The following is a 23,920-nucleotide window of genomic DNA, read 5'->3' on the forward strand; positions in this document are numbered from 1 at the left end:
CAGTCGCTTAACCAACTGAGCCACCCAGGCGCCCCTCAACTTAATTTTAAAGAAGACTAAACCAGAGGTACTGTAGCTCCTTACTCTTTATTCTCCAGAGCCAGTACATTTTTGGGCACCCTGATTTAACTCATAGCATAATTAAAGAAATGCTATAGTGAGTATTTCAGTGTTAAAATCGGAATGTTTGCAAATACTTCCTCCTTTTCTCAGGTCATCTTATTAGAACACTTAATCTCTCTGGAAACCTTGCTATGGACTGAATGTTGATGTCCCCCTAAGTTCATGTACTGAAGTCCTAATCCCTGGTGTGATGGCATTAGAAGGTGGGGCCATTGGGAGGTAATTAGATTCACTTGAAGTCAGGACAGTAGTGTCCTTATAACAGGAGGAAAAGAGACCAGAGCTCACTTTGTCCCCACCATATAAGGACATAGCAAGAAGGCAGCCACTGCAAGCCAGGAGAGGGATCTCAACAGAACCAAATTGGCCAGCACCTTATTTTAGACTTCCTAGCTTGCAGAACTATGAGAAATAAATATCTGTTGTTTAAGCCACCCAGTCTATGATATTTTGTTATAGCATCTCAAGCCGATTAAGATAAACTTCAACATCATTCACCCATTGCCAGATTTAAATAAAATAAATAACTTAAGAACATCTATGGCATGCAGTTAAGTGGATTTATTTGACCTGAGATTTGTTGTTGTTGTTTTCAGCCAAAGCTTCAGCAGCTTTCTTTTACCTTGCATAGCAAATGAGAAGGAGCAATCTTCTCTGGAACAATCCAAGGGCAGGCCTCTCATCAACTCTGTTCGGAAAGTCTCCGCAATGGGCTTGTTTAGCCTTCCCACATAGACTTGGATCTCATAGACTTCAGCCTTTTTCAATCTGAGCAGAATAGAGAAGAAAAAATTAGGGCATATCTGGCAGAGCAAAGTACTATGATTATCTTTTTTTAATCAGGAAAAAAATTACTTCCCCATAGTCTCTTAACTCTAGCTCTTTAGAAATGTTATCAAATTATTTTCTAAACATAATTTTTTTACTTTTGTTAAGTTTTTTATTTTAATTCCAGTGTAGTTAACATACAGTGCTATATTAGTTTCAGGTGTACAATATAATGATTCTATTCATCAATCAGTGCACATAATAATAAATATACTCTTTAATCTCCATCACCTATTTCACCCATGCCCCACTCACCTCCCCTCTGGCAAGGACTAGTTTGTTCTCTATTGTTATGAGTCTGTTTCTCAGTTTGTCTCTATTTCTCTCCTTTTTGCCCCTTGTTTGTTTGTTTTGTTTCTTAAATCCCACATATAAGTGAAATCATATGGTAGTTGTCTTTTTCTGACTGACTTATTTTGGTTGGCATCATACCTTCTAGATCCATCCATGTCATTGCAAATGGCAAGATTTCATTCCTTTTTATGGCTAGATAATATTGCAGTTCTTCTTTATCCATTCATCTATCCATGGACATTTGGACTGCTTCCATTATTTGGCTATTGTAAATAGTGCTGCAATAAACATAGAGATCTATGTATCTCTTCAAATTAGTGTTTTTGTATTCTTTGGGTAAATACCCAGTAGTGGAATTACCTGATTGTAGGCTAGTTCAATTTTTAGATTTTTGAGAAACCTCCATACTGTTTTCCAAACTGGCTGCATCAGTTTGCATTCCCACCAATAGTGCAAGAGGGTTCCTTTTTCTCCACATCCTTGCCAACACTTGTTGTTTCTTGTGTTTTTTATTTTAGCCATTCTGGCAGGCATGAGGTGATATTTCATTGGGTTTCGATTTGCATTTCTCTGATGATGAGTGATGTTGAACATCTTTTCATGTGTCTGCTGGCCATCTGTATGTCTTTTTTTGCAGAAATGTCTGTTCATGTCTTCTGTCCATTTTTTAAAAGATTTTATTTATGTATCTGAGAGAGAGAGAGAGCATGAGCCAGAGGAGGGGTAGAGGGAGAGGTAGAAGCAGATTCCCCTCTGAGCAGGGATTCCTGATGCCAGGCTTGATCCTGGGATTCTGGCATCACAATCTGAGCCAAAAGTAGATGCTTAACTGACTGAGCCACCCAGGTGCCCTCCCCTCCCACTTTTTTTTTTTTTTTTAAGATTTTATTTGTCTTCTTGCCCATATTTAATTGGATTATTTTGGGGGCATTGCATCATTTAAGTTATTTATATGTTTTTGATACTAACCTTTTATCAGATATGTCATTTACAAGTATCTTCTCCCATTTAGTAGGCTGTTTTTTAGTTTGGTTGATTGTTTCCTTTGTTGTGTAGAAGCTTTTTATTTTGATATAGTCCCAATAGTTTATTTTTGCTTTTATTTCCCTTGCCTCAGGAAACACGCTTAGAAAAATATTGCTACAGCCAACGTTAGAGAAATTATTACCTGTGCTCTCTTCTAGAATTTTTATGGTTTCAGGTCTCACAATTAGGTTTTTAATTCATTTTGAGTTAATTTCGTGAGTGGTTAAGAAAGTGGTCCTATTTCATTCTTTTCATGTAGCTGTCCAGTTTCCCAACACCATCTGTTGAAGAGACTGTCTTTTTCCCCATCGCATATTCCTGCCTCTTCTGTCGAAGATTAATTGACCATAAAATTGTGGGGTTTTTTTCTGGGCCTTTCTGTCCCGTTCCATTTTTCTGTGTGTCTGTTTTTGTGCCAGTACCATATTGTTTTGGTTACTACAGCTTTGTTGTATAACTTGAGATCTGGAATTGTGATACCTCCAGCTTTGTTTTTCTTTTTCAAGATTGTTTTGGCTATTTGGGGTCTGTGTGATGCTATACAAATTTTAGGATTGTTTGTTCTAGTTCTGTGAAAAATGCTATTGGTATTTTGATAAGGATTGAATTAAATCTATAGATTGCTTTGGGTAGTATGGACATTTTGGCAATATTTGTTCTCCCAATCCATGAATATGGATTATCTTTCAGTTTGTTTGTGCCATCTTCAATTTCTTTTATCAATGTTTGATAGTTTTAGAGTAAAGGTTTTTCAACTCCTTGGTTAAGTTTATTTCTAAATATTTTATTGTTTTTGGTGCAATTATAACTGGGTTTGCTTTCTTAATTTCTCTTTCTGTTGCTTCATTATTAGTGTATAGAAATGGCATGGATTTCTGTAAATTGGTTTTGTATCCTGCAAAACTATGAATTAATTTTTCAGTTCTAATAGTATTTTGGTGGAGTCTTTAGGGTTTTCTGTGTAGAGTATCAGGCTATCTACAAATAATGAAAGTTCCACTTCTTCCCTTTTTTTTTTTGTCTGATTGCTGTGGCTAGGACTTCCAGTACTTTGTTGAATAAAAGTGGTGAGAGTGACTAGCATTGCCTTATTCCTAAGCTTAAGGGGAAAACTCAGGTTTTCACCATTGAGTATGAGGTCAACTGTGAGTTTTTCATATATGACCTTTAGTATGTTGAGATATGTTCTCTCTAACCTACTTTGTCGAGGATTTTTGTCATGTATGGATGTTGTACTTTGTCAAATATTTTTTCTGCATCTACTGAAATGATTGTATGGTTTTTATCCTTTCTTTTATTAATGTGATATATCACATTGATTGATTTGTGAATATTGAATAACCCTCACATCCAGGGAATAAATCCCACTTGATTGTGGTGAATGATTTTTTTAATGTATTGTTGGATTCGGTTTGGTAATATTTTGTTGAGGATTTTTTTATCTATGTTCATCAAAGGTATTGGCCTGTAGTTTTTGGTTTTTTTGTTTGTTCGTTTTGTAGTATCTTTATCCGGTTTTGGTATCAGGTAATGCGGGCCTTGTAGAATGAATTTGAAAGTTTTCCTTCTATTTTTTGGGAATAGTTTGAGAAGAATAGGCATTAACTCTTTTTTATTTTTAAAAAATTTGAAGAAGATTTTATTTATTTGTTTGTTTGTTTGTTTGTTTGTTTAGAGAGAACGGGAGTGAGATAAAGGACAGAGGGAGAGGGAGGGAAAGAATCCCAAGCAGACTCTGCACTGAGCTCAGAGCCCAGCTCGGGGACCCTGAAATCATGACCTGAGCTGAAATCAAGAGTCAGATGCTCAACCAACTGAGCCACCCAGGTGTGCCAGTATTAGCTCTTCTTTAAATGTTTCAGAGAATTCATCTGGGAAGCCATCTGGTCCTGGGCTTTTTTGTTTGTTGGGAGTTTTATGATTACTGATTCAATTTTGCTGCTGGTAATCAGTCTGTTCAAATTTTCTATTTCTTCCTGATTTAATTTTGGAAGGTTGTATGTTTTAGGAATTTATCCATTTCTTCTAGGTTGTCCAATTTGTTGGTGTATAATTTTTCATAATATTCTCATAATCCTTTCTATTTCTGTAGTGTCGGTTGTTATTTCTCCTCTTTCATTTTTGATTTTGTTTATTTGAGTCCTCTCTTTTTTTTTATGACTCTGGCTAAAGGTTTATCAATTTTGTTGATCTTTTCAAAGAATCAGCTCCTGGTTTCATTGATCTATTCTATTAGTTTTTTTAGTTTCTTTTTTTTTAAAGATTTTATTTATTTATATGACAGAGAGAGACAGCGAGAACAGGAACACAAGCAGGGGGAGTGGGAGAGGGAGAAGTGGGCTTCCCGCTGAGCAGGGAGCCTGATGTGGGACTCGATCCCAGGACCCTGGGATCATGACCTGAGCTGAAGGCAGACGCTTAACGACTGAGCCACCCAGGCGCCCAGTTTTTTTAGTTTCTATTTCATTTATTTATGCTCTAATCTTTATTATTTCCTTCTTTCTATTGGTTTTGGGTCTTGTTTGTTCTTCTTTTTCTAGCTCTGTTAGGTGTAGGGTTAGGTTGTTTATTTGAGATTTTTCTTGCTTCTTGAGGTAGGCCGGTATTGCTATAAACTTCCCTCTTAGAAGAGCTTTTGCTGTCTCCCAGAGATTTTGGACCATTGTGTTTCTTATTCATTTGTTTCCATGTATTTTTTTATTTCCTCTTTGATTTCTTCGTTGACCCATTCATTGTTTAGCAGCATGTGATTTGGCCTCCTTATATTTGTGTTCTTTCCAGATTTTTTTCTGGTGATTGATTTCTAGTTTTATAGTGTTGTGGTCAGAAAAGATGCATGGAATGATTTTGATCTTTTTGAATTTGTTGATATGTATTTTGTGGTCTAAAACATAATCTATTCTGGAGAATGTTTCTTGTGCATTAGAAAAGAATGTGTATTCTACCTTTTTAGGATGAAATGTTCTGAATATATCTGTTAAATCCATCTAGTCCAATGTGTCATTTGAAGCCACTATTTGGATGATCTATCCATTGATGTAAGTGGGGTATTAAAGTCCCCTACTACTATTGTATTACTACTGAATACTTTCTTTATGCTTGTTATTAACTGCTTTAAATATTTGGGAGCTCCCATGTTGGGTGCATATTTACAATTGTTATACTTCTTGTTGAATTGTCCCCTCAATGATTATATAGTGTCCTTCTTTGTCTCTCATTATAATCTTTGTTTTAAAGTCTGTTTTGTCCAGTATAAGTATTGCTACCCTGACTTACTTTTGACATCCATTTTGCATGATAAATACTCCTCCATTTCTTCACTTTCAATCTGCATGTGTCTTTAGATCTGAAATGAGGTCTATTGTAGGCAGTATATAGATGAATCTTGCTTTTTTATCCATTCTGTCACCCTATGTCTTTTGATTGGAGTATTTAGTCAGTTTACATTCAAAGTAATTATTGGTAGGTATGCATTTATTGACATTTTGTTATTCATTTTATGGTCATTTTTATTTGTTCCCTTCTTCTCTTGTTCTCTTCTTTCACTGTTAGTTGTCTTTCTTTAGTGATATACTTGGATTCCTTTTTACAGATATACTTATTTTTACTGCCTTTCTGCTTCTTACTTTCTTTACTCTTGTTCATGATCTTTCCACTCAGAGTCCCTTTTAACATTTCTTGTAGGGCTGGTTTATTGGTCATAAATCCCTTTAATTTTTGTTTGTCTGAGAAACTCTTTATGTCTCCTTCTATTCTGAATGATAACCTTGCTGGATAGAGTATTCTTGGCTGCATTTTTTCCTTGCAGCACTTTGATTATATCATGTCACTCTCTTCTGGCCTACAAGATTTCTGCTGAAAAATCACCTGATAGCATTATGGGATTTCCTTTGTATGTAACTGCTTTCTTTTCTCTTACTGCTTTTAAAATTCTGTCTTTATCATTACTTTTTGCCATTCTAATTACCGTGTGTCTTCGTGTGGTCCTCCTTGGGTTCATTTTCTTGGGGAATCTCTGTGCCTCCTGGTTCTGGATTTCTGTTTCTTTCCCCAGATTCAGGAAGTTTTTGGCTACTATTTATTCAAATAAATTTTCTGCCCCCTTTTCTTTCTCTTATCCTTCTGGGATGCCTATAGTGTGAATGTTATGATGCTCGATGGTGTCACTGATTTCTATAAGTCCAGTCTTTTGCATAATATTTTTTCTCTCACTTGCTCAGCTTGATTACTGTCCATTACTCTGTCCTCTAGGTGACTGATTCATTCTTCTGCTTTTTCTAGTCTACTATTTATGCCATCTAGTGTATTTTTAATTTCATTTATTGTGTTCTTAATCTCTGATTGGTTCTTTTATATCTCATTGTTAAAGTCTTACTAATTTCCATCACTTTTTTCTCAAGTCCAGAGAGTATCTTTATGATCATTACTTTAAATTTTCTGTCAAGTATATTAATTATATCTGTTTTCCTTAGGTCTCTTGCTATGGCTTTGTCCTGTTCTTTCATTTGGGACACTTTCCTCTGTTTCCTCATTTTGTCTAACTTTCTGTGTCTGTTTCTTTGTGTTAGGAAAGACAGCCATGTCTACTGCACTGGAAAGTAGTGGCCTTATGAAGAAGAGGTCCTTTAGTGCCCTGCTATGTAGCATCCCCTGTAATCAGAACCTGGTGCTTCAGGGGTGTCTCCTGTGTGTGTTGCATGTGCCCTTCTGTTGTGGCTGAGCCAATTTTTCCTTCAGTCCAGTCATCTGCAACGGTTCTTTGCCTGTTGTGGGTAGTGATTGGTTCCTGTGGTGTTAATGGGCCAGTCTGGTGACTCCTTGGGCTTGAGTTTGGTCAGACCAGGTGGTTCCAGAGATGCAGTAGCACCACACTGCTATGCATTTCCTTTCTATTTGCCCCTGAGAAGCTTTCTTCAGTGTGTGGGGTCTGCAGTCAGACCACTTGTCTGCCTCCAGCCCACTTCTGGGACCCACATCTGACTGGTGTGTGTGGTTATCTTTCCTTCTCTCTGAAGCAGAAGTCACTTTGGAGTGGCACTGGCCACTGTAAGGGTTGCTTACACACTTCCAGGCCTGTGGCACAGCCCTGCATGAGCTCCCAGAGAGTATTGCAGAGGGCAGATCCACTGAAGCACAGCACTGGGGGCAGTGGGGGGGTGTGCAGTGGTGCTAGCAAGCTTTATGTGCCCTGGGGTCTCTGTGCAAGGGGCCCTTCAGTGCCAGAGCTGCAGTGGGCTATCCAGAGGAGTAGATTGGTGGGAGCACAGTGCAGGAGGGATGGGGGACATTGCTAGCAAGTTAGATAACATGTCCCTTGGGTGGCCCTGTGTTTACACTGTGCGGTGGGGGAAGGAAATGGTGCCTGTCAGTTTCTTTGTTCCTGGAGGAGTTCCCCAATAATTTCTGTCCCTCTGGGACCTGATTTGAGATTAGCAAATAACTCTCCCTCCTGTATGAGCTAGCACCTTTCAAACTGCTGCTTCTATGCTGTATCTCTGTGGGTTGCTAGTTGTGCCGTCTCTTTGAAGGTGGGCAATCAGTTTCCTCTGGTCCTCCTGACTCTCCCAGAGCCAAGCCTACTGATTTTTAAAAATTCCAGGGTTTAAGTCTCATGGGTTGTAAGAACTCATGGAATTCTGCCCCTCTGGTTTTCAAAGCCAAATGTTATAGTGATTTGTCTTCTTTGGAGGGCAGGCTCTCCATTTTGGGAGTCTGTTTCACTCCCCTCTTTGTGTCCACAGAGTCCCTCCCTCCCATGGACAGATGGACAGTCCCATGAGTCTGCTTACTTCCTGTCTCTTGGCCCTTCCTACACTCTTCAGTGTGGCCTCTTCTCTACATTTAGCTGTAGAGCTTGTTCTGCCTGTCTTCAGGTCATTCTCTGGGTTATTTACACTGATGTGAGTTTCATGTAATTGTATTTGTGGGACCAGGTATACCTAGGGTGCTCCCACTATGAAATGAAAAAAAGACTATTGTTACTTATCCCTCCCCCCTCCATTGTCAAAATGTTTCCATACCCTATTTTGAAATGTCTTTGATGAGCAGAAGGCTTTAATGACACAGATAATTTGGAGTAGACAGTGTTTACTATTTTTAATATAATTTTACTGTTATTCATACACTAGTTCTATTAATCTACCTTTACTACAGGACATATCCAAACATTTAATTTGCGAAGATGTTTTCTTTTTTTTTTTTTTTTAAGATTTTATTTATTTGACAGAGAGAGACACAGCGAGAGAGGGAACACAAGCAGGGGGAGTGGGAGAGGCAGAAGCAGGCGTCCCGCGGAGCAGAGAGCCTGATGTGGGGCACGATCCCAGGACGCTGGGATCATGACCTGAGCCGAAGGCAGACGCTTAACAACTGAGCCACCCAGGTGCCCCGCGAAGATGTTTTCTAATATCAAAGATGTACCATAGTGAGAATTGAAGAGGTAGTTTTTTGAATATCTGTTCATGGTTTTCCATTATTCCTCACATGACAAAATATCCATCTAAGCCTCTGCCCTCTCTCTATGCTTTATTTTTATTAGCTTTTCCACACAGAAGAGAGAGGGGATTGTGATTTGTCAGACAATGAGAAAAGCATTAGGCCAGGTTTTTAAATGGGAAGGTTTACTGTGACTTAAAGATAGGATCTTGTGCTCCACACATGATTTGCCAGTGCCTTGCCTCCATTCATGCAGGCCAGGTTAACCTCCTACCTCTCTGTTCAGGTTCTTCTGTCTGAGACTAGGTAGATACAGCATCTGACTGTCCAGAGTAGATGACCAGGATAACAATCCCAGAACAATTACATGATGGAGTAAAAGACTTTCTCCAAAGCAAACATCTTGGGCAAGTACTAGGAACTTAACCTTATATTTATAATAAATTAGGTACTTTGTATCTCTTTGATATTTTCCTTCTGTCTTTAAAATTCAACAGTGAAAAGTGAGTGTATTTGGGCAGTACATTTGAGCACTAACACTTGGTACGGAAAATTCTATAATGCCATTCTTTACTTTTTGTGTCCATAGAACACCTTCTTCTACTTCCATCATTACCACAGAGCATCTACGAACATCTTTTTAAACTCTAGAGATCCAGACTCTGATCAGGTGATAACAGATTCTAGACCCAGATAGGCTGAGTTAAAAATCTCTAATCTATAGCTTACAAACTGTGTGGTCCTGAGCAGCAAGTTGCCCTTGGTTACCTCGTCTGTACACTGACAATTATAAAAATATAATAATAATAATATAACAACATAATATAAAATACTATATTATTATACTTATACAATAACAATTATATTAATCTTAATCCTATGTAGTAGGACCTAAAGAATATGAATATATATAAATATATACATACATAATATATATCTCATACATATCATATGTATAAAACAGTCCTGGCTTATGAATTGAAAATTCTGGTTTAAAGGTTTTCATTAATTTGTCTTTATAATCTCTATAATTTATTTCATGGCATTGAAAGTTGCAGGAGGGTAGCTGGTGCTATCTCAAAGATACAGCTGAAATATTTTTTTAAAAAGCATACATACATATATATGGAAATGGGAATATTTGATAATAATATGATAATGCAATAGAAAATGTGAGTTAAATCAGACAATTAAAAATACTTTGTGAAGAAGGACAGGCAAAATAACATAGATATTCTTGGATCTGTCATAGTTTAAATGCAGATGTATTTAAAAGTCAGAAGTTAAGCTCTCAAGGTCCTTTGCAAGGCTCTAATTCCATCATACAAAGGAAATGTTCCTTTTTGAAATGTTCCAATTTTGAGATTAATGCATGCACATTTTCTATTAAGATATACACAGAGAAAGAAAGTTAGGTAGACATACATTGTTTAATTCAGATTTGCCTACTTACAGATGGTAACATTCTGTGCAATAATAATGCTCTCAAAACCATTTGCAAATTTGTCCAGCACAACTCTGCCTTTAATGATGAAGTTTCCACAGTGGCAGATGGCAGAGTGAGCAGTGAAGGATGCTGCCGACCCACCAGGGTTATGTCTGTCACTAAAGCGATCTGGCTCCAAAAGCCGAAGTCTGTTGAGGTCATACTGGCTATTGCTCCATTGGAATGACTTGATTGATCGCATTTGTGGTTATTCCATAAATGATGACCTTCTAGAAGGGGTCCTGGCAGTTTCATCCTGCTGTAGGAGAATGATATAGAGAAACACACAGTATCTGCAGTCTATCGACATATCATAGAAACAAAGGGGCAATTTATGGAACTTAAAAAAAAAACATTCACTGGATGTTGCTGTTCCCTTCTTGTGTCTCAATGGTTAAGTAGCTTGTCAAAACAGCTGCAGTACTACTTTTAATATTGTCACATTTAGAGAGGGAAAAGGAAATGAGAACAAGATAAAATATATTTTTAAATGAATTTTTTAAAAAGCAAGGATTATTATTTTAATGAGAGCATATAAACTTGAATTGAAATCCAGTTATTCTCTAAGCACCTAAAATCGGCCCAGTGTAGATAAAAGAAAATAAATTTAAAAACTTCGGTGACCAAGTGAACCGTTAGTATATTGTGGAGAAAATTATATGCTATTCCATGGGAAGTTTAACCCAATAAAATACCACTTATGAAGTATATTATATTGAAATCATCAAGTTCCATTTATAATGTGATATTATTGGACTCATTTATCATATAGCAAGTATGTGAGTGTACTTTTCAAAACTGAATTTATTGTCAACATCACTTACACTGGAAGGAACAAAGTGCATTCCTCTGTCCCCATTTATTGAACAGTAACACAGAAAATTACAGAAAAATATTAATTCTCTTGTGTCACTGGCTAAAATAAGAAGAATAGCTTTTGTGTGTAAAGTTACTCGTTAATAGTAATAGCAACAATACTTTCATTTATAATTACTTGCTTTATTCAGAAACTTCTGCGTATTGCATTACCTGTCTTCAATTCTTATGACAACTATAAGACTTATTTGGAGACTCCATGAGGAGCCAAGCCAGTGCTGTGCTGAACCAGTGAGAGTTTCTTGTGAAATTTTCAGGAAATTTGCAAGATATTGTTAAATACGGCCATTAGTAAAAATTAAATTATATAAACTTATGATTACATAAATTATATTTAAAAAGGTAATACATAGAACTCATCATGCTCTAAATATTTCATTACATTTTACTATTATCTATGTACTTGATGTCTTTTACATTTATGGTTCGTGTATGTATATGAATGGAATACCATACAGTGGTGTGCTACTGTGCATGTCTTCCCAACTCTGTGCTCAGTGATGCCATACTATGCAGGTAGCTTTAAATCAGCCACAGTGGGATTGTTTATACCCTGGAACTGGCTCTCCCACCCCAAGACTCAGGTGTTCAACAATTACTAGTCTATCACTATGTGAGACATGTTGTTCTGACTTCAAGGCACATTGTACAGTAAGCCATGCTGTCTCCTTTTGAATAGTTTGAAGCACGGGTTTTCTTTATGGTCTCTACTGGCTTTGGGAGAGGATTTGGGCATGTGTATAAGCTTTTTCTGGAGAGATAGTCTGTAGCATCTATTAGATTTTCAGAGACTCTATAACCTAAAAGAAACTTTAAAAAATTGATAAAAAGCCATTTCTATAGGAAAAAATACTGTATCATCAGCAAGCATTCTTTTTCTCTGAAATGAAGAAATCAAGTAGCCTGTAGTAGATATGATTAAGAATTTTGCTTCTCATAATGTGTTACGGAAAATGTTCCTTATGTATGTATCTTACTTAGTGAACATTCTTCATTAACTTGCTGTTTCCCCTTTTAAAAAGTTTCCCGATTTAGCAAAGCATTAAATACGATAAAATACTTAGGAATAAATTTACTAAGGAAATAAAAGATCTATACACCAAAAACTATAAGACATTGATGAAAGAAGTTGAAGAAGACACAAACAAATGGAAAGATGTTCCATATTTATGGATCAGAAGAAGTAATATGTTAAAATGTCCATATTACCCAAAACCATCTACACATTCAGTGCAATCCCTGTGAAAATGCCAGTGGAATTTTTCCACATAAATAGAAAAAAATAATCAAAAAATTCGTATAGAACCACAAAAGACCCCAATCAGCCAAAGCAATCTTGAGAAAGAACAAAGGTGGAGTCATTACCCTTTTTAATTTCAAGCTACATTACAAAGCTATAGTAATCAAAACCATATGGTACTGGCACAAAAGAAGACATAAGCAAATTGAACAGGATCAAGAGCCTAGAAATAAGCCTATGCATATACCATCAACTAATATTTGATAAGGGAGCCAAGAATATTCAATGCGGAAAGGATAGTCTCAATAAACGGTACTGAGAAAACTGGATATTCACATCCAAAAGAATGAAATTGGGCCCTTACTTTATACCATTCACAAAATTAACTCAAAATGGATTATGGACTTAGAGGTAAGGCCTAAAACTGTAAAACTCCTAGGAGTTTTACATAGGTGAAAACTCTGTGATATTACCTCACCCCCGTTAGATTGGCTATTATCAAAAAGAGAAGAGATAACACATGCTGGTGAAGATAAGGAGAAAAGGACACACTAGTGTATCATTGGTGGGAATGTAAATTGGTGCAGCCACTAAGGAAAATAGTATGGAGCCTCTTTAAGAAACTAAAAATAGACTAGAATAATATAATCCAGCAATCTCACTTGTGAGTATATATCTTTTTTTTTTTATTTAATTTATTTATTTGAGAGAGAGAGAATGAGAGACAGAGAGCATGAGAGGGAGGAGGGTCAGAGGGAGAAGCAGACTCCCTGCCGAGCAGAGAGCCCAATGCGGGACTCGATCCCGGGACTCCAGGATCATGACCTGAGCCGAAGGCAGTCGCTTAACCAACTGAGCCACCCAGGTGCCCTTGTGAGTATATATCTGAAGGAAATGAAATCACTATCTTGAAGAAATACCTGCAGTTCCATGTTCATTGTAGCATTACTTTCAATAGCTGAGACATGGAAATAACTTAAGTATCTGTTGACAGATGAGTGGATAAAGATCTGAGATTATTCACAGACACACACACACACACACATGCGCACACGCACACACATACACACACACAAAATGGACTCTTATCCAGTCATAAAAAAGAAGGAAATCCTGCCATTTGCAACAACATGGATAGACCTTGAGGGTAATGTGCTAAGTGAATTAATTCAGATAGGAAATGACAAATGCTGTATGATCTCATTGATATGTGGAATCTAAAAATATTGAACTCATGGAAACAGTAGAATTGTGGTTTCTAGGGGCAAAGTGGTGGGGGAAATGAGGTTATGTTGGTCAAAGAGCACAAACTTTCAGTTACAAGATGAATAATTTCTGGGGATCTAATGTACAGTATGGTGACTATTGTTAACAATACTATCTGTATATTTGAAAGTCCCTATGAGAGTAAAACTTTAATGTTCTCACCATAAAAACAACAACAAAGAGGTAATTATGTGAAGTAAAGGATGTGTTAACTAACTTCACTGTGCTAAAGCATTTCACAAAATATACATGTAACAAATAAATAATATTTGGCACATATTTATTCTAAACATTATTTTTTAGCTGAAATTCAAATTTAACTAGGCATCCTGTATTTTATTACAACTCTACTTTTAAAGGTCTTCTTTCCTCATTCTTCCATCTTCCTTTTCTTCTCATTCAGAAATCTATTGGATTCATGAACCACAGCTTGACTTTTATATTAATTATGTGAATAAGAGTTACTTATGTCTGAATTCATTCCCAGTTCCGTTGCTTTCAAATTATTTAATTTCTCCAGGTCTCAGTTTTCTTGTCTGTAACGCAGGCCTTCTTAGGATTACTAGCAAGAGTAAATCAGATAATGTATTTAACAATTACTGTAGTGCCTGCCAGTTAGTAAGCCTGCATTATATACCAGTCATGGTGATGATGATATAATCATGTTTTCATTGTCAAAAAGTTGCAGCCTTCTGGATTACAACTAGCCTCATCTCACCCAACATTTCTCACGCATGCATTTCCTTTCTCACCTTATTTACTTTCTGGAATGAATCATCAAACTTACATAACCAGTCCCATACATCACCATCAGAGAACCCCAAACCTCCACTGGATTTTATTTCCTGTTTTTTTTTTTTTTTTATGTTTTTCCCAGCTTTGTTGAAATATAATTGACATATAACATTGTGTAAGTATAAGGTGTACAAAGTGATAATTTGACATACTTCTATATTGCAAAATGATTACCCGGAAGGGTTAGTTAATACCTCCATCACCTTACATAATTACCATTTCTTTTTGTGGTGAGAACATTTAAGATCTACTCTCTTAGTGACTTTTGACTATTCTATTATGGTATTGTTAATTATAGTCACCATACTGCATGTTAGATCCTCCTGGTTTTTATGTTGGTGTGGTCTGAACATGCTCATTTATACTGAGGGGTCAGAGCCACTCAACCATAACTTTGCTAACAATGGCCAGAGAAATGGCTAGTAAGAAAGATGATAATGACACTTTATGGAGTCTGAATTCTGCCAAAAGCTAAGTTAGGGTCTTTTGCATATGTTTTCATTCAATCCTCATAATAGCTCTATAAGTATTAATATTGACATTTTATAGATAAGGAAAAAGGAGAACTTAGAGGTAAAAGAAGCAAAAAATGGGAATAACTTTGGACTTTACTATTGGTAGGGAATTCTCCACACTTAGATAATTATAACTTATAGTAGTATAGGTGTTCCTGAGGGTTTTATTTTTCTCCAAGGATGTTCATATACAATCTCATTTATGCTTACAACCATCCTATAACTTAGAAGCTAAGTAATTGTTGTAAAAGTAATTATTGTCTCCATTATATAAGTAATGAAGTTGAGACACTGGGAGGGTAAATGTCTTGTCCAGGATTGTGTGGTAATTGGAGTTATTACGAGAAACTGAACCCTAAAATTCAAATATGCTCAGTTTTTCCTAATGAGCCAGGAAGAGCAAATAGCTTTCATCACACATGAAAATGCTGATCAATTGGTATTGGCTACCCGGGGTACCATGTTAATAAAACCTCGGAGATCTTTCTTAGGTTCAATGGCAAAGAATGCCATAGTAAATTAGTAATATCTGCTATGGACATGAGCGGTGGGGGCAATAATGACGACCTGAGAGGAGAGTATTGAACAAGCTAGTGGAGCCAAGTGTGAGATGCCCAATCAACAATAGATTCCCAAACTTCAAAGCGAGTAATCCCCAGAATATCTAAGAATTCTTCATTGAGAACCCAAAAGTGATAATTCTGTGTCATTTAATTGCCCCAAAGAACAAGGGAATGGAAAAAAAAAAAAAAAAAAGAACAAGGGAATGGATTAGTTTAGTCCAGACACCATTTGCCTCTTCTCCACTATGATATGTCTCTCTTATATGGTCTTTCATGGAACCCCAATGTATAAATGGGAAAATGCGAAGGTCCTGGGGTCCTGGCCATTCTGAACTTCATCCCTGGAAACTTCAAGTGACCAGAGCACAGGTTAAAAACGACAGCTATAAGACATTTTTGTTTAACACTACCTGGACAATGAGTAATTTTCCCTTGGAAAAGTCTATGAATCCAGCCAGATGTTAATTATTTTATCTATATCAATGGAAATAATGGGGGGCTCAGGCAGTTAAGCATCTGCCTTCAGCTCAGGTCATGATCCCAGGGTCCTGGGATCGAGCCCCGCACTGGGCTCTGTGCTCAGCACAGAGTTTCCTTGTCCCTCTCCCTTAACCCCTACCCACGTCCACCCCCACCCTCACTTGTGCTCTCTCTCTCTCTCAAATAAATAAATGAAATATTGAAAAAAATTTAAAAAATAAACTCTAATATTCTAGGAATCAGAGCCTATGTATGGAGATTGTTATAGTCACAAATATTATTTTGCCCCTAATATTCTCTCAAAGTTTCCTAGTTGATGTGCTTGTTACACACTTTCATCTTCTTCATAAAAAAATAACATTTTCTGATGGTGTCCAGTTTGACTTCTAGGAATAATATTTCATTGACTAATTTTGTATGATTAATATATTTGTTAAAATTTTTTTAAACCTCGATTCAAGAAGTTGATCTGTTACTTATAGGCACATAAAGGATGTATTAATACACACACATACACAGTCATATACATATAAAGAGCTCCTTGAAGTCAAAGGTTATAATATATTTATAATTCCATATATGAGCTTTGTGCAGTGGCAGTATCGTAGCCAATGAGGTTTATCTGAGGCGCGATTATTGCTAATTGAAAACAATTCCATATATGATAGCCTCTAATAAACACTATCACATATTAAGTAATTGTTAAATGTTTTTAATTGAATGGAATTAAATATATAGTATATGTATATTATATATACAGTATATGAATATACAATCCTCAAACATCTTTGTGTCTTCAAACACAGTACTCTCAAAGACATTCATAAAATAGGTACTATAGTGATTAAAAGGATGTGATTTAATATCAGAAAGACCCGACTCAGATACCTGCTTTATTATTTTCAACCTGTGTGGCCTTGGATAGTTTTCTCAACTTTAAAATGAGGAAAGTAAGGGGGCGCCTGGGTGGCTCAGTCGTTGGGCGTCTGCCTTCGGCTCGGGTCGTGGTCCCGGGGTCCTGGGATCGGGCCCCGCATCGGGCTCTCTGCTCGGCGGGGAGCCTGCTTCTCCCTCTCCCACTCCCCCTGCTTGTGTTCCCTCTCTCGCTGTGTTTCTCTCTGTCGAATGGATGGATAAAATCTTTAAAAAAAAGAAAAAAAAAATAAAATAAAATGAGGAAAGTAAGATAATACTCCATCATGCTGCTTTTGTGAGGTTTAAAGAGATAAAATATATATTTTACTTAGATAACACTTTTTTTTTTTCTAAAGATTTTATTTATTTATTTGAGAGAGAGAATGAGAGAGAGAAAGAGCACAAGAGGGGGGAGCAGGAGAGGGAGAAGCAGACTCCCCGCTGAGCAGGGAGCCCGATGCGGGACTCGATCCCAGGACTCCAGGATCATGACCTGAGCCGAAGGCAGTCGCTTAACCAACTGAGCCACCCAGGCACCCTACTTAGATAACACTTTGCACAAAATAAATATCCAGTAAATATTAGCTATATTATAATTGATAATCAAAGCCATTAATCTTAATAGTGTCATTATTATCCAAAAAAGTGGATTTTAGGCAGTTCTCCAATAATTCTTTAAAGGAAAGTAAAAAAATTAACATACGTTGGAAAACTTTTTGTGTAATTTGCATATCATGCTGAATTTTTAATATATTATCTCATTAAATTTTCACAATCAACTTGTGAGATAGCTGTTATATTCATTTTACAGAGAAATTATGAAACTTACTCAAAGTCATACAGCTGATAACTCACTGTTGCGATATTCAAACACAAGTCCGTACTAAACTATGGTATGTCGAGGTCTGCGCTAAATACATAACCTGATGTTTATTACATGACCCAAGAACTTAATATTGCTGATGAGTGTACATCTTGAATTATTTAAAAAGTAGAGGCAATAATCTCAAGTATTTTCCTATGAACGTGTGTGAATGTGAAATAAAGAAGAGGAAGTAAGGAGAAGCAACCCTAGGAAGATATATGACGATCACACAATCAGTAGACTACTAATACAGATTCTTCCATTATTTTAATTATAAACATGGCCCCTCTCTCCATATCCCTACCCACAAATTAAAAGTTTTTAAAAACTACTTAATTCCTTCAAATTGAATAATACAAATTGCATCTAACACGTATGAGGCAACTATATATACACATATATGGTTTTAAAAATTAAGAATGCATAGCAGTACTTCTACCCTGAGATTTATACAGGAGAGTATTTCATAATAGCTTCTCCAAGTATGTGATGTTGACTTTATTCATTCATTTAACAAATGTTTATTGAGCATCAACTGTATGCCTGTTATAATTGCAGGTGCTGGGTTATATACTAATAAGCAAAACAGGCAAAATTCCTGCTCTTGTGGAACCTAAATTCTAGTGGGAGAAACACTAAATCAGTCGATCCATAAAGGTATAACATACAACATGGTACAAGAGGAAAAATAAAGCTGGGTAAAGGCCTAGAGATTTTTGGAAGAGAAGTAGTTAATATTTTACAATGTGTGGGCAGGGATAGTCTCTCTGATGGCAAGTTCTTTGAACAAAATTTTGAAAGTCAGCGAGTGAGGCAGACTGAAATTGAGGGGAAGAACATGGAAGGTGGAGGGGAGGGCAAGAACAAAGACTGGGTGACAGCAGCATGCTTCATGTGTCCAAACAAGAGTGAGAAGGCCAAAGTGATCAGAAGAGAGTAAACGATGAGAGAACTTAAAAATATGTCTTTTTAAGACACCAGCTTTAAAAATACATAATTATCTGTTAGTACCCTTATGAAATGAAAGAATGAATCCAAAAGGTAAAGACATTTCAGAAGATCTTTGCTCCCACCAGGCCTTGTCTCCATCACCACTGTGTCATGACGGAGCCTCAAGTAGTGATGAAAGACTGGCCAGCTAGTCATTATCTGGCACTTAATTGGCAAGCAATTATGGCTATATTTTGGTTACAATGCTGCAATTTAAATATTTTTACAATTTTAGGCAATAATCCTGCATGATGATACATTTTGTGAACGAGACCTTATGCTTCAATTGTATGTGGCAGAAAAAAATTTTAGTGTCTTTGGGAAGTTTTAAGACAGTACTTAGACTGGTATTTGAGGTAGTTTATAGTCAACTCAATAGTCTTAGAGATGTATTTCACTCTCCACTGCTTATTTCAGTCAATGGCCAACTCTTCCTACGATTTCTAAGACATTGAGTAAAATATTATTTCAGTTGACCATCCGTGACTGACGTGTCAACTTCCTAATTCATGAGAGAAGTTTTGTTTTTATCAATTAAGATAGTTCCACAAATAACAAACTCACCAATGTGATACTTCTTGCCTTCATCTCCTCAACACTTGATAATTTAAGCATCAGAGTCCTTTGAAAAACATTGCGTATTAGGCTTTTTCTTACGGAGGAAAATGAAGATTGTGGAAAGAATGGAATTTCACAATATTCTCTGTCAAATATTTTTCTTTCATGATTTTCTTATTATCAGAATCGATGACATACATTTTATTAATAAATTGTTGTTTTAATTGCCAAATTAGTATACATTTTAAAAAGTGATGATTGTGCTCAAGGAACAGCGAAAAACACTTAGCAGTCATGGGGTCAATTTATCATAATACAAGCATCTTTTTGACCATGAGGTGACTACTTGTCTGCTCAATTCTGACCACCTGCCTTATGAGAGAATGAAAGGCACCAGCAGAAAACAGATCAGATGGCAGAATTTGGGAAAAAGCCAGTTTGCAGAATGTGAGATTCTACTGAATATATTATCAAAAGGTCCCATATTGAACTTTTTTTTGAGCACAGAAATAAGATAGCTGTGGCACCTAACTGCTGCAACTTGGTTTAAGTTCAACCACTGGTTATTATTTTAATGAAATTGTGTAAACCTTTGTGTGTGTGTGTGTGCGTGTTTGTATAGTGAACATTCTCACTTTGAGTTTATTCAGAAAATCCAAAGAAATTCAGATATCAGAAATTGAGAATTTCTAAGAAAGAGTGTCGCACAGGTGTTAGGTTAAAAACACAAAGTACTTGAAGTCTGTTATGTCGGTCAACCCCGCCCCACCCCTCAGGTTCCTCAATGATGACTTTTATGTGGCTTCATAAAATAAAAACCTTGCTTATAGTCATAGTCTACAGAATCAAATTTTAAGAGCTGTAGGAAACTAAGCTGGACATAAGAGTTTTTATAAAAAGTTTTTCTTAGATGAAACTATTAGATTATTTCTGGGAGAGGTAAAGAACTTAGTTTCCAATTTGTTTAAATGGGATTGAAGGAAAGGGGAATTTTTTGACATTCATTAGGAATCTAAATGTACCAAGGAGAGTTGTAAAACACATTTTATTGAAGCTCATTTAGATTGGAAGCAGAGGAACATCTGTAACTACTCTGAAGGGGACCCTGGAAGAACTTTTTATGAGTAAACTGGGATTGTTGCTTTTAATTATTCGAGTGTATAGATTATTCAGTAATGTGTGTAAAGAGCTTATTTAGCTACCACCTCCAGGCCACATCACTGGAATATAAGACGATCCTTTCTCAGTTCTCTCTGCTTGTGCTCTGTAATTTAAAATATAATCTTGAAAGTAACTGAAGCAAGTGAATGTGCGATTTGTTTGCAGCAATGACTTACTGTGGAATTCCTTTGTGGATTTACTTTTCTGTGTATCATTTTGCAAGACCCAGTAACAGCTAAATTGTTTTGGTTTATATTGGATTCCAAAGGCATAATGATTTTTTCTTACTCATATGTAACCTCATTTTGGATTCTTCTGCAGGGGTTTCCAAAGTTCAAGAATGGCAAGCCAATCTAGTGTCTGCAAAATTTAATTCCTAAAGCATTTACACTAAAGTCCCATTAGATATTTTGTTTTTGAAGAAGCCAACATCATATGATTTCAACATTAAAACATAAAATGATGTCTTCAGCCCCTAAACTGATATGTTGCTGGGGGTGAATGATCACTGCACATTGATTAACACATCTCTCTACATTTGATAAGGAAAGGTGGCGAGGCCCCAGTTTACTGTCACATCGTCCTTATTTGATAGCACATTTAATGAATGAAAGGTCATTGTATTTTACCCTTTTTCGTAGTCAAACATGTCAAGGCAGCATAAATAATTACACACATCTTTTAATTGCATTTCAAGTGCAGTTTTTTTTTAATTTTACAGGATGCATCTTAATGAGAGACGATGATTCTAGAATTTTTGCTAAATAGAACAGTGTCAGCATTGGCAAACAGGCTTATTAGAATAAAAGGATTCTCAGTCTGAAATACAAGAATTTTTTTCATGATATAGATATAAACAATAAGCAGGAAGTTAACGTGGTGCAAGTCACAAGTCCATGTAAGACATTGCTAAAATGGCACTTATAAATTTGTGCAAACAAAGCCACTGCTTTTCTATAGTTTTTTTTTTAAAACCCCAGTTACCTTGGGAATAACTTGACTTTCATGGAAATTCACTAAACTATGTCTTTCTTCCCACTCTGTCTAGTGCTAGAATTAGAAAAGATGAATTTTCAGAAGAACAAGCTTTAAATTGGTCACTCTGGCATGCAGATTTTATTATGGATGCCTACGTGCTCCTCAGAAAGACACTTCTCGACTCCCTGGGAAGAAAGCATATGACGGAATTTCAGTAGTTCAGTTTTTACATTAAAATATGGCCAGTGAGGGGTTCCAATCTGTCAGAAAAAAGTGGCCATGCGGCCAGAGTTATCATTTTACTTTGGGGGTCTTGTGTTTGCCAAGTGGTCAGCCAGCTGTCCAAGCTTTTAACATGAGGAAACTGAAAATATCTGGGAGGTAAATTGCACCGGAACAGTTAATATTCATTAAACCTGAAGGATTCTTAATGAAATTAAAGATAGAGAATTGCTGTTTTGAAATTTGGAATTTTAATATTCCCTTAAGTTCCATGTAAACAGGTAGGAAATCAAATCTCACACAGCTGTGGGCATTGTTTCCTGGTGCAAAGAACATAAGCATCAAGGCTGATGGGCCTGATTGCAGAGTTTTGCGGCTGCCCTTCAGCAGTTGTATAAACTTTCTGAGTCTCGGTTCTATTGTCTGTTAAATGGGAAGAAGAATAAGACTTATAATATTTATATTAATAAATATAATTATGTGTGGTGATGGATGTTAACTAAACTTACTGTCGTGATCATTTCACAATATATCCATTTTTCAAATCATTATGTTGGACACCTAACACTAATATGATGTTATATATCAATTATATTTCAATTTAAAAAAAGACTACGAAAGAAACAAAAAAATGTGTTCCGAGATACAGTAATATATTTAAAGTTCTTGGCAGACAGAAGACAATAAATTACAATAAACTATTTAAATGCACCTTAAAGGAATAACAGAGGCTGTGCTTTGAAAATAGATTGCTAATGCCTTGTTAGCATATACCAAAAAGGATCATCATCTCAGAACATGGTTAAAGTGTCAGTGCAGAACATCGATAGGGAAAATTATCAAAAACATGCCTTTTCATCCGAGTAAAGAGGTTAGAAGTGAAGCCTTAGGAGTAATGACTCCAAACCAAAGAGATCGTCTAGATAATAAGGCTAGATTTATCTGTCCCTACTTCCTTGGGGGAGCCATGGGGAAGGCTGCAGGGGAAAGTGCCAGCCAGTCACGTTCGCATGAGATAAATAATCAGTTGTGAGCTCAGTGTGTGATTCTCGTTAAAATCCAGACATTGGAACAGCTCCCGAAACGCATTGCCACCACCACCAATCTCTTTTGCATCTCATTGGCATTTGAGGACGTTAATTGACTCATTATTGCAATTCATATTCAGGAAAGGAAGTTGATTAAGGAAGGCAGATGCAGAATCTCCAGACACATTCATAGCTGCGTTGTTTGTCCCGGCAGTTTACTTGAGTTATTAGAATATTTAGGAGGCTATAGCCAGAGGGACAGGGAACGTGTCCCACTAAGTGTCACCCTCACAAAATAGATTTTTACTAAAAACAATATAATTTTGTAATAATCTTATTCTACTGTAAGGTCTAAATAGTGATTATTTTCTTAGCTTTTTTATACTCATTACAGCCACTCATTTGTTTTAATTGCTCTTCTGGAAAATTAGTTCCTGATACTTTGGTTGTATCAAGGAATATTTTTTAAAAGTCTATAAAAAGTATCTCTAGATTGTATTGAGTTAAAGAACATTTAAAAATTACCATTTTTAGTACAATTTATAGTACAATTTGTAGTACAATTTTATAAATAGTTTTTAAAGGTTTCCTTTATTGCAATTCTTAATTTTGACTAAGTAGGCTGTGATAAATTTATAGATCCAATGTGTTTTATTAACAATCTGGGTGGTGGTTTCCTTTTGTTACTTTGATCATCTTTAAATAATCGGGCTAGTTTCCATTTGTATGTCTAATATTACATACCAATAAGATAGTTATATATATATAAACATATATGCCTGTTAGATGAGAACTTTCTGTTTTTATATTTGGGTCAACCAGTATTTTGAGCTAAGTATTTTCAATAATTGATTTGCAGTAATATGTCATAAGTAAAATACTATATACTATATAATTCTGAGGTCAGTTTAACATAAATAAGTATAATTCACTTGCTACTTTTTTTTTTTTTAGAGAGAGGTAGAGAGAAAGAGAGAAGGGGAAGGGGCAGAGGGAGACGGGGAGAGAGAGACTCTTAAGCAGGCTCCACACCCAGCATGGAGTCCAATGTGGGGGTTCAATCTCATGGCCCTGAGATCATGACCTGAGCAGAAAACAAGAGTCAGACCCTTAACTGACTGAGCCAGCCAGGCACCCCATCTTTATATTGAATTTCCTTAATAATAATTAATTTTGAGAAAATTATTTTTTCCTTTTCATCTTAAATGTGAAAGTATTATTCAGACCTTACTATGAATAGTTTTAGTAACTAAAAGTAACAGAAATTTATCTTTAA

At 36.2% G+C, this 23,920-nt stretch overlaps 1 long non-coding RNA gene and 1 other non-coding gene across 7 annotated transcripts in view; one reads left to right on the plus strand and one right to left on the minus strand.

The window, feature by feature from the left end:
• Positions 1-249: 249 nt before the first annotated feature.
• Positions 250-23,920, minus strand: part of LOC115944227 (uncharacterized) — a 111,191-nt gene continuing 87,520 nt past the window's right edge. For 5 of the 6 annotated variants that reach the window (XR_014142975.1, XR_014142974.1, XR_014142973.1 and 2 more), the window contains one exon: positions 10,062-10,451. This is a non-coding gene — a long non-coding RNA (uncharacterized LOC115944227). Of the gene's footprint in view, positions 892-10,061; positions 10,452-23,920 lie in introns of those variants that run through there. The other variant, XR_014142976.1, reaches the window with a different exon arrangement.
• LOC145720386 (U4 spliceosomal RNA) lies at positions 16,510-16,648 on the plus strand. Its single transcript, XR_014143293.1, has one exon. It is a non-coding gene; the product is annotated as a U4 spliceosomal RNA (small nuclear RNA).

The sequence above is a fragment of the Leptonychotes weddellii genome, chromosome 2 (assembly GCF_054177405.1).
Source record: "Leptonychotes weddellii isolate Sample4059 chromosome 2, ASM5417740v2, whole genome shotgun sequence".
Classification (NCBI taxonomy): Eukaryota; Metazoa; Chordata; class Mammalia; order Carnivora; family Phocidae; genus Leptonychotes; species Leptonychotes weddellii.